The sequence below is a fragment of the Bos indicus genome, chromosome 5 (assembly GCF_029378745.1).
Source record: "Bos indicus isolate NIAB-ARS_2022 breed Sahiwal x Tharparkar chromosome 5, NIAB-ARS_B.indTharparkar_mat_pri_1.0, whole genome shotgun sequence".
Lineage (NCBI taxonomy): Eukaryota > Metazoa > Chordata > Mammalia > Artiodactyla > Bovidae > Bos > Bos indicus.
The window spans coordinates 93459913-93469653 of record NC_091764.1 but is presented as its reverse complement, the minus strand read 5'-3'; positions in this window follow the sequence as shown (position 1 = coordinate 93469653).

Here is a 9741-nt window from a genome sequence, read left to right as displayed (position 1 = left end):
TTCAAGCTACAGAAAAGTAGTACCATGAACTTTTATATATGTTTCACCTAGATTTACCACTTATTAACGTTTCGCCATATTTGCTTTAGTTCCATCATTCAATGTTTTTTCTGAACAATTTGAAAGTTGTTCAATTGCTAAGTCATGTCTGACTCTCTTTGGCCCCATGGACTGTAGCACACCAGGCTTCCCTGTCCTTCACTATCTCTGGGAGTTTGCTCAAATTCCTGTCCATTGAGTTCAATTGCTAAGTTGTGTCTGACTCTTTTTGGCCCCATGGACTGTAGCACATCAGGCTTTCCTGTCTTTCACTATCTCTGGGAGTTTGCTCAGACTCCTGTCCACTGAGTCAGTGATGCCATCCAACCATTTTGAAAGTGAGCTGCTTGTAAGACACTTCACTCTAAATACTTTAACATGTATCTTCTATGTACAAAACAGTCTCCAAATAACCATATCATCACACCAAAGAAATTTAACTAAGATGGTATAGATGAACCCATTTGCAGGGAAGAAATAGAGATCTCACTTGGTGCTCTGTGATGACCTAGATGGATGGGATGGGGGTGGGAGGGAGGTCCAAGAGGAAGGGGATATTTATGTATACATATAGCTGATTCACTCTGAACAGCAGAAACTAATGAGACACTTTAAAGCAATTAAACTCCAATTTAAAAAAGAAATATAACTCTAATACAATAGTATTATTTAACATATATGGTGAGTAGTGAAAGTTGCTCAGTCGTGTCTGACTCTGTGACCCCGTGGACTATATAGTCCATGAAATTCTCTAGGCGAGAATACTAGAGTGGATAGCCGTTCCCTTCTCCAGGGGATCTTCCCAACCCAGGGATCGAACCCAGGTCTCCCACATTGCAGGCAGATTGTTTATCGGCTGAGCCACCAGGGAAGCCCATTTTAACATATATATTTAACATACATAGTTCATATTTAAAGTTTCCCTAATTTTCCCAATCATGTCCTTTATAAGTTTTATTTTTGATCTAGGAATCAGACAAGGACCTTACACTGCTTTTTGTTATCATTTCTATTTACTTTTCAATAAAATGGATGAGTTCTTTTTTTTTTTTCTTTTTTTTTGTCTTTTATGACACTAGCATTTTTGATGAGTTTGAGGCTGGTTTTACAGAGTGATCCTTAATCTGATTTGATTTTGTCTATTATTTTCTCATTCTTGGATTCAGATTAAACATTTTTGGTAATGTGTTCTTCAGATTACAGTACATTAATAGACATATGTCAGTTTGTCCCATTAGTGGTGATCAATTTAGTTAGGTAGTATTGACCAGATTTATCCATTGTAAAGCTATCTTTTTAACTTTATAATCATATTTGGGTGATAAATTGAGACTGTGCAAATCCTGTCTTCCTATAAACTTTTACCCAATGGATTTAGCATCAAAAATGCTCAGTTTTGTTTCTGTATAAAAATATATAATCATAAAACATGAATGTTTACAAGCCTATAAAACACTGTATACATCTATACACATTTAGATTTTTTCATCTTAAACAGAATTATGTGTACTTAAACCTTTTTAATAAATGATGAGCATTTAAAATTATATTTTTATTATACTTGACATTTATATTATTAGTTTTTATATCTCTTGATTGACCTTAATTCTAAATACATATTTCTTAAATAGTGCTTATAGTGGCTCTCATAATTGTTCATTTAGGTTTACCACACAAAAGAAAAGTTACTGTGTTATATTATAAGTTTCATAATTTGAGCAGCTCTTAAGTTCATAAAATGCTTTGGACAATTGACCATGAGCGTTCGGTACAAGTTTCATTTTACTTCTTTTCCTAATGTTAAAAGCAGCTTTGCATATCAGGAAAGCTTTGTGCTGTAAATAATGGGAAAGACCATGAATTCAGAAGTGAAAATTCAAAATTTAAGGATTATCTCTACCTGCATAAACACACACACATGCACACACCCAACCCTCTGGATCTGGGTAACCTATTACCCTGTCCAATATATAGTTCCCTTATACTTTTGAGAGTTTTTAAGATGAAATGATCTATGTACATGAAACATATGAAGAAAGGATATTCTAAACAATAAAGTGTCCTCCATATGTAAATTTTTGGGTAATCTATCAAGCACAAAGATTCAGTTAGCGAGTTCTATGTGAGTTACTTGTTTAACCATCATCACTTCTACAATTGTTTTAATAAATTTTCTGCTTCCCTGATATTGCTTCTCAGAGTAGCATCAGAATGCGCTGTGGTTATTATAATGGGTACGCACTCAGCTGCTAATATTTGATAGCCATTACTTAATGACTATCAGGAAAAGAAAGGACATTTAAGTTACATATTCGGAGAGATATAAGAACTATGTATATGTCCAGAACATGCCTAAGAAGAAATGAAAATGTCTAGAGATTACTAACTTCCATTACCAAGTCTGAATTTAAAGTGGTTTCTAACTGTATATTCACTCAGAAGAGAAGCTGTAGGTGTTGGAGAATTTATTAGTGAAACTTATAATGGGAGAGAGTGGATGAAAGGTAAGAATATTTACTGGTTCAGTGATCCCTGCACCAAAGAATCCCTACCTGATCATACGACACACTGGGCTCTGTGGCGGGGGGGCGGGGGGGGGGGTGCGGTTAGTGGAGTCTGTGCCATAAATGGCTTTGCCTTGTGATGGGACAGAGGTGGAGAAGAGATTGCACAGCTGTATTAACACTGTTAACCTGTGAGGGATGTGATGAACATGCTCACGTTTCTACCACTTAATTAGAACTCTTTGAAAGCAACAATTGTGTTTCTTTATCTTTGTATATATATTTTGATTCATGTACATGGACATACACATCTGTATTCACATACCCCATTCTTGGACTCCACACAGACACACACAGTTAATATTATACCACCACCATCACCAGTATTAAATTAACCATTATGGATATACTTAGTAATTAGGTAACAAGTTACTTTTTCAAATTTCACCAATCCCTTCACTCACACCTTGGTGTCTTGTTACAGACCCTAAACAAACTCTGCAATAAGTAAGTGAAGATCTTTCTGCAGAAATCAGAAGGTATTTATCTGTAATTGTTATAGTGATGGGAGTTTTAAGGGAGAGGGTGAGTGACTCTCAAATGGGGCTGGAGGATGGGGCAGGTTTTATCAGAATCTCTACAGCTAGCATCTACACACACAAGATATATATAATCTATGTTGTTTAGGACATATTCCCTATGGTTATTTCATGTAGTATATAGAGTAGAATCTTCTTAGCAGGTGGGGACATCTACCTCTATGACGTTCTTCTTTGGTTTGGACATGTTGAAAGCAGGTTGTGGGACATCAGAATTTTATACATATTAAAGGGCTCTCTGGTTTCAAAAGACTGAGCAAACCTTATCTAATCAACGCCAAGTGGGTGAGTCCCTCTGTTTTGAAAACTCATTACTCTATCAGGGTATCAATGTGACTAGGCCCTGAGAGGTAGGCTCATAAATGAAACTTGAGTGTAAGTCATAAAAGCAAAGAATTCATAGAAACTCAGTCTTGTAACTTCCTCATGATCAAGTGGTCTGAAACCCAGGGATTAGTCCATTCTGGCATTGTGGTTAAGCTGCTTTGGAAACTAAATTATGATCAGAAATAACCTGTTGAATTTTTCTGGGGGAGCATTGCCAAAGGTACCGAAGTTACTCCATGACCCAGTGCTCTGCATATTGTAAGTAGGCTTATGTGGCAAAAAAAAAAAGGTTTGTGTGGTCTGGTGAGTATGGATTTAGACCAAAGTTGGATGAGTCAAATATTCAATGGCATAAGATTAGGCAATCTGATACATCCATTTCAAATGGATCTTCTCATACATAGATCCATTTCATAAAGATGATGTCATGAGTGGTACTAAAAATATTCACAGTCCATTGGCTACAGTACCACACATTCATCTCCACACCTGGGCCAGTCTTGTGAGTGGGATTGAAAGACCAAGTCTAAAGACACAAATTCCTCACCATTGTGTGCACTTAAGTACAGTCAACACTTATCTTTGCATTCTTCTTTTTGTCTGTTTCCTTGGCTGTCTAATCCTTCTTCCGAGTGAAATAGTTCTCTTTGCACCACACTAAAAGTCAGAGTCTACCTCTTGGGTCTTCTTGACCTGAAAGTGAGCAACTGCCCTTATCTATGCTGTGCTGGCCTAAGTGGTTAATCATCAGAGGTCAAATGTACAACTTCTGATTCCTATTTTTTAGGGGAACCTCAAGAAACACATAGGTGGTTCAGTGGCAAAGAGTCTGCCTGCCAATGAAGGAAATGTGGGTTCAGTTTCTGGGTTGGGAAGAACCCTTGAAGTAGGAAATGGCAGTCCACTCTAGTATTCTTGCCTGAGAAGTCCCATGGACAGAGGAGTCTGGTGGGCTATACAAAGAGTTGGACACAACTGAGCGATGGCACATTCCTGCAAGCAACACCTAAGCACTGCTAACAGCTCGGTGTAACATTCAGTGATTCCAAGGCCAGATATTTCTCTAGACATTGAGAAGAAGGGAATAGCAATTCTGGTGCCCAAAGCATTCAACTTTCATGTCAAGCCTAGGGAATCCAGGATAACCTAAGTTCTAGAAACCATTCACCTGAGGCTTCTCCTTTATAACTACCCTCGCCCCTGCCCCCCAATTTTTTTTTTTTTTTGAGTTGCAAAGTTGCTTCACACTGAGTCTTCTTGGAGGCAGGTGGTGAGAAGTAGGCAATTTGCCTTGAAAGTCTCTACAATCCATTTAGAAACAGCAGCACAAAAATCCTATGATCATCTCCCCCCTGCCAGCCTGAAATGTCAGCCCTGTGGGAAGCTGATAGGTGTTCCCGCGATCAGTGGAAGCACCACCTCTACATTCGTATCTTTCAGAGCACTTTATTCACCATACATCCTATGTAAACTGTTGGATTTGACAAGGAGGGGTTGTCAAAGGCAGACTACTGGGAAGGGGCTATGTTGGCTTGAATTTGGCACCAATCTCTCATGCTTGACAGCTCAAGTACAAGATTGTGGATGAGCTATAGGACCTATGAGCCTCCTCAGTCAGCAAGCGCAGGCCCTAAGTCACATTTAATTCAGAAAGCCCTGACAGCCCTGCATAAAACGGAAGCAGTAAAATGGAGAGGTAGGAGCTGCGTGCAAGAGGAGCCATCTAAGTTATTTCCTCCTTACTGGAGTTCCGGAAAATAAGAACCAGGATGAAATAGACTAGGGTACATCATGAAGAGATCTGCGTTAGCAATTTAAAGAAAATTGTCTAAATGTTAAGCCTGGGTGACATGATTTTTTATAGCTAAAAGGGGAGTTAGTGGAGTCAGAGCTGTCTAAAATCCTTCATCTTTTACCCTAAATTATACATATCTGCGGAGAAAGAAATGGCAACCGACTCCAGTATTCTTGCCTGGAGAATTCCATGGACAGAGGAGCGTGGTGGGCTGCAATTCATGGGGTCGCAAAGTGTCGGACACGGCTGAGCGAGTTTCACTCACATTACATATCTATATCTATTTGTTGCTTTTGTTTAGTCACTCAGTTGTGTCTGACTCTTTTGCAACCCCATGGATTGTAGCCTGCCAGGCTCCTTTGTCTATGGAATTTTCCAGGCAAGAATACTGGAGTGGGTTGCCATTTCCTCCTCCAGGGGATCTTCCCAACCCAGGAATCAAACTGGTGTCTCCTACGTCTCCTGTATTGGCAGGCGGATTCTTTGCCACTGAGACACCAGGGAAAGCCCATCTATATCTGCATTGCTATATAAACAAAACCATCTAAAATAAAGAGAAAAGTAAAGAATTGAAGCAGTTTTATATAGTGAATAGAACATTGGATTTGAAAGCACTTATATTTGAATCTTGACTCTGACACTTTCTGGCTGCCTGAGATAATGACCAAGGTATTTAACTTCCTTAAATCCCATCTTTAATTCTAAAATGGCATAATTAAGCCTTTACCTATGGTATTAATAATCTTTGGCCATAATAATTCTGCATAACAAATCATCCATGACTCAGGGGCTTTGCAAATGATTTTGCAGGGTTCGACTGATGTTGGCCGAGTTTGCTCTTGTGTCTTCTGTGAGCTACAGGTTGGCTGAGTAGTTTTCCTGGCCATGTGTCTGACTCTCTCGTTTACCTGGCTGGAGAGAGGTATTGGCTGGAGCTTGGCTGATTCTAAATGATCTCAACTAGGGTTACTGAACTCTACTGTATGTATCTCATCTTCTAGTGTGGGGGTCAGCAAACTATGGCTCATTGGCCAAATCCAGTCCATGGGTTGTTTCTATAAATAACAAACATTATTATAAATATTTCCATAAATGTGTTCATTGGAATGCAATTGTGCTCATTCATTTCCATATTTTTTTGTAGCTACTTTTAGGCCACAATGGCAGCTTTGAGTAGTTGAATAGTGACACTAGAGGCCATGTGGCCAACAAAACCAAAAAGATTTACTTATCTGGTCTTTTACAGAAAAAGTGTGCTGACTCTTGCTCTTGTAGGCTAGCCTAGATGTGCCATCATGGCCATGGCAGAGTAAAAAATAAAATGGAAATGTGTAAACACCTTTTCAAGATTCTGCAAATATCAGATTAGCTAAAATGCTATTGGCCAAAGAAAGTCATATGTGTGACTGCAGAATTAAAGTGCTAGGACACAGACTCAGTCTATTAGAAGAATAGCAACATCGTGTGGCCCAGGGACCTGGATGCCTGAAGAGATGAGGAATTTAGTCTATTTATGCAACCAATCTACCACACCTGCCCACTTTAGGATATTATTATGAGGGGTTCAAGTCAGACACATGTAAAACATATTAACTCTACAAAACTATGTGATTAAACAGCATTCATTCTAATGCATCCTAATTTTATCATATTAGTGGTTATAACCTGTTATATACTTGGTGTGATAGGAATAGTTATAACTAACTATGTGGTATGTGAACTTGGCCTTCTTGCTCTCATTTGCAATGTACTCCTTGAGGGGACAGATGGGACAAGGAACAAATATTTGGATAGCCTTATCGCCTCTATAATCAAGTTGGTTCCCGAATGCTGCCCAGTCTGTTCTCTTGAAATTATCATCTGCACCGTGCTCCCAACCAAGTGTTTCATCAAAATTAATCAAGTTCTGATTATTAGTGCATTGAGTGTAGCACAGACAACACTACTGGCACAAATTTTTGTGTTAGTATTTGCTGGAATCATTGTATTTTATCTTTCTATGGATTGAATTAATCATGAAAATAAGGGCTGTACTAAATCCTTGTCTGAACTATGTCTATAACTTGATAGCTGATGGAATGTAATTTACTTTTTCTTTATAACTCATCTTTCATGACAATACAGTGTTGAGAACCAAGAACTGGTTCTAATATGAGACACTGGCAAATCACCTACTCTTTCTCTCTCCATGTTGTCACATTTAAAATCAAGGGATTAAGTTAGAAAAATAATTAAAACTGTCTCTGACTCTAGAAATTCTGTTTGTTCTCGAGGCATGTGTTGGTCTCCTCCTTTTCCATTGATAAAATATGAATAGAAAGTTGTGGGAATAATTATGGTAGGAAGCTTGTAGCCTCTATTAATGGGGTCAAAGCTAGATTTGTGTGTTAAATAGCATTTTGTGGTTAGTGTCTTAGCATAATAATCTTTAAATTAATTTTCTCTGAATCACGATTGTGATGCTACCAAATTCAAAGGGTTGTGTGTTAATTTCAGAAATAAAGAAATGCACTGAGTTACCCCCACTTTAGGGCTTCCCTGCTGGCTCAGATGGTAAAGAATCTGACTGCAATGTGGGAGACCTGGCTTCAATCTCTGGGTCAGGAAGATCCCCTGGAGAAGGAAATGGCAACCCACTCCAATATTTTTGCCTTGAGAATCCCATGGACAGAGGAGCCTGGTGGGCTACAGTCTTTGGGCTCGCAAAGAGTTGGACATGCTGAGAGACTAACACACATACACACACATCCTTTCTTTAAGATTTCCTTCCATTAAGTTTTCTTCAGACATTGAATGTGCTATCACTTAAGTAGATCAGTCACTATTACTAGTGAACAAACAAATAGAATGCAAGAAGAAAGTGAAGTAGAGTTCCTTGGTCTTTTCACCCTAGGCTCCCAGAATCTTGACTCTAAGAGTTACTTTCTACTTAGTCCAAATATTTATATGCAAAATAGATATTTTATGTATATTACTTAATTTTTTTGTGAAAGAAATCTATACTGAGGGCCTCCTATGTGCCAGGTTCTGTTCTAGGCATTTGCTATGCATCGGTGAATAGACACACAGTTTGCCTTCTAGTGGGAAGTCTTTAATTTAGGGATTGTAAAGAAAGCAAAAGGATTTGTTGAACTGATTGAACCCATATTATCATAAGAATTTTCTATGCCAGTGGTAGTCCACTAGGGCCTGTGGGCCCAATCTGGTCTTCTACTTGGTTTTTTTGGCTTCCGAGCTAAATTTTTTTTTTTCCTAATGAATATTTGCAATAAATCTGATGATAGGGAACATTAACCTTGAATTCCACTTTGGCAAAATGTTATCCTCTGAATAAAATTTCCTTCTCACTAGTAAATCTGAATTACAAAAACAAAGTTGTTCTTTATCATTATTTTTTTAACTTCATTTTTATTTTTTGAATAAAAGATGTGGAAATTTATTTTCTTATTTGTTATATAAGTTCCTAAGTTCCTACATAGCATGATTGATTTTGCCTTTTAGCTCAGAAAGTCTAGTATTTACTATCTCGCCTTTTACAGAAAAAGTTTCTCAATGCCTGATCTATACAATTGAATACAAAGAATATGAATGGATACAGGAATTTTTCTAGTTCTCTTTCACTAAATAACTGAATTTAATCAAAACAACTTAAAAACTTTATTTCAGCATTATTTTATATTTAAATTATTATCTATCTTTGTTCAAATTATTATGTCTTATATGGTATGGTACATGCTGGAGTATTTGGTAATCTTATAAGCAATTGTTTTCTCATTTGTTAAAGGATTGAGATATTGTTAATTGACCTCTGTGAAAACAAAGCTTTTCATTTGGTATATGGTTTCCTTTGCTGTCCAAAGCTTTTAAGTTTCAGTCCCACTTGTTTATTTTTCCTTTAATCTTCATTACTCTAGGAGGTGGATCCAAAAAGATACTGCTGTGATTTATGTCAAAGAGTGTTCTGCCTACGTTTCCTTCTAAGACTTTTATAGTATCTGGTCTTACATTTAGGTCTTTAATCTATTAAAAAAAAAAACAAACAAAAAGACAACCCACAGAACAGCAGAAAATATGTATAAATGAAGTGACTGACAGGGATTAATCTCCAAAATAAAAGAACATCTCATATAGCTCAATACTAAAATCAAACCAATCAAAAAATGCTGCTGCTAAGTTGCTTCAGTCATGTCTGACTCTGTGCGATCCCATAGATGGAAGCCAGGCAGGCTCCCCTATCCCTGGGATTCTCCAGGTAAGAGTACTGGAGTGGGGTGCCATTGCCTTCTCTGATGGGCAGATCTAAATAGACATTTCTTCAAAGAAGACATTTGTTGTTGTTGTTCAGTCGCTAAGTTGTTATCTAACTCTTTGCAACCCCATGGACTACAGCACACCAGTCTTCCCTGTCCTTCAGTATCTCCTGGAGTTTGTTCAAACTCATGTCCACTGAATCAGGGATGCTATCCACACATCTCAT